Source organism: Leucoraja erinacea, unplaced genomic scaffold, assembly GCF_028641065.1.
Source record: "Leucoraja erinacea ecotype New England unplaced genomic scaffold, Leri_hhj_1 Leri_1715S, whole genome shotgun sequence".
In the NCBI taxonomy this organism is placed as follows: Eukaryota; Metazoa; Chordata; class Chondrichthyes; order Rajiformes; family Rajidae; genus Leucoraja; species Leucoraja erinaceus.
Window position 1 is genome coordinate 5,242 of NW_026576018.1, and position 1,583 is coordinate 6,824.

A 1,583-nucleotide genomic window follows, 5' to 3' on the forward strand; every position below is an offset into this window, starting at 1 on the left:
CAGCGGTGGCAGCAGGATGGGTGATCATCACGTAGTGCTGGAAATGGCGACTAAAGACACCCCACCGATGGGCTATGTCCGAGTCGAGGACAAGCACCTCGGGCTTGCGACAAGAGGTAGCCATAGCACGGGAGATAGAACAAGGGATAGGGAACTGGGTCAAAAGTAAATAAAACCCGACAAACAGGAGGCGCAGAGGTACGATTGTGACACCATGTAAAGAGGAGTCATCAACACACTGTGTCTTTACTACTATTTATTGATAATACACAAACGTTACCGCCCTAGCTGTACGTGGTCTGTCACAGGAGCTAGAGAGAGATCAATGGGTGGGGAGGTTGCAATTATACTTCTGATATGGGGAGTGGTTAGTAGTGGTGAGGTCACTATATTAAAGGTACATGCACATGCCATCTACATGTTCAGCAGCGGGATTACCACATCTGATGAACACCGTGCGTAAAATAAAATAGGCGTAGAATTAGGTGAACGACTATGCACGGATTTATGTGTTGGAAGTGAACTGAGTTTCCTACAGCAGTGGTAAAGTGACCGAAATAGCTCAGTTGGGAGAGCGTTAGACTGAAGATCTAAAGGTCCCTGGTTCAATCCCGGGTTTCGGCAATGGTATTTAAGACTTTAAAATTTAAATCAACGTTCATAGATGTATGATTTATTCCAACGCTTTTACTCGTGAAGCAGCCGTCAGTGCCGCTCACTCAAGGTTCAACGTAAACTTCCGGTGTTCTTTGACAGTCTTTCTGCCTGCACGTGACATTGAATTTCCAGCATGTACCCCGGTTTCCACTCAAATACCACAGACGTGCCGTCGGAAAATAAATTGTTCGCGTAGCTCACCTTTCAGAACGGGGCGGTGTCGTGCATGGTACACGGCGGGATGTAGCTCACCCTCAGAACGGGGCGGTGTCGTGCATGGTACACAGCGGGATGTAGCTCATCTGCATAAATGGGAGAGGAATGGACGATAACATTTAAACGGGGAAAGAGTGAGATGTTCCGCTTGGGCCGAACGAAAGTTTAATGAACATCTCGCTTGCGATTATCTTCTACACCCGCAGACAAACATTCTTACCAGAGGTAGATCCTTGGTGTTTTGAGACGATGATTCTCATGACATTTGACATTCAAATACTCAGAGCAATGCCCGGCTAGCTCAGTCGGTAGAGCATGAGACTCTTAATCTCAGGGTCGTGGGTTCGAGCCCCACGTTGGGCGACACTTTCTTTAACCATTATCAATAGCAAACATATGTCTAGCCAGCGAATAGTTCAGGAATACTCTGCCTTTTGGGGGAATCTAAGGATTTTATACCTTTCAAACACTTTGGCTACATTTATTGGAGACAATTAACTGCAAGATGTGTTTTCTTTATCGTGAAATAAAACGACAATGGCTGAGGGCGCCCAACCCACCAACCTGGTCTCCCGGCGGTTCAGCACTTCAATTGCCCCTCCCATTCTGAATCCGACCTTTCTGTCGTGGGCCTCCGCCAATGCCAGAGTGATTGGAAGAACAGTACCTCATATTTCGCTTGGGTAGTTTATACCCCAGCGGTATGAACA

At 47.0% G+C, this 1,583-nt stretch overlaps 2 non-coding genes across 2 annotated transcripts; both read left to right on the top strand.

Moving 5' to 3' along the window:
• Window positions 1–551: 551 nt before the first annotated feature.
• On the top strand, window positions 552–624 carry trnaf-gaa (transfer RNA phenylalanine (anticodon GAA)). The gene has a single exon. It is a non-coding gene; the product is annotated as a tRNA-Phe (tRNA).
• Window positions 625–1,163: 539 nt separating this feature from the next.
• Window positions 1,164–1,236, top strand: trnak-cuu (transfer RNA lysine (anticodon CUU)). Its single transcript has one exon. It is a non-coding gene; the product is annotated as a tRNA-Lys (tRNA).
• The last annotated feature ends 347 nt before the right edge of the window (window positions 1,237–1,583 follow it).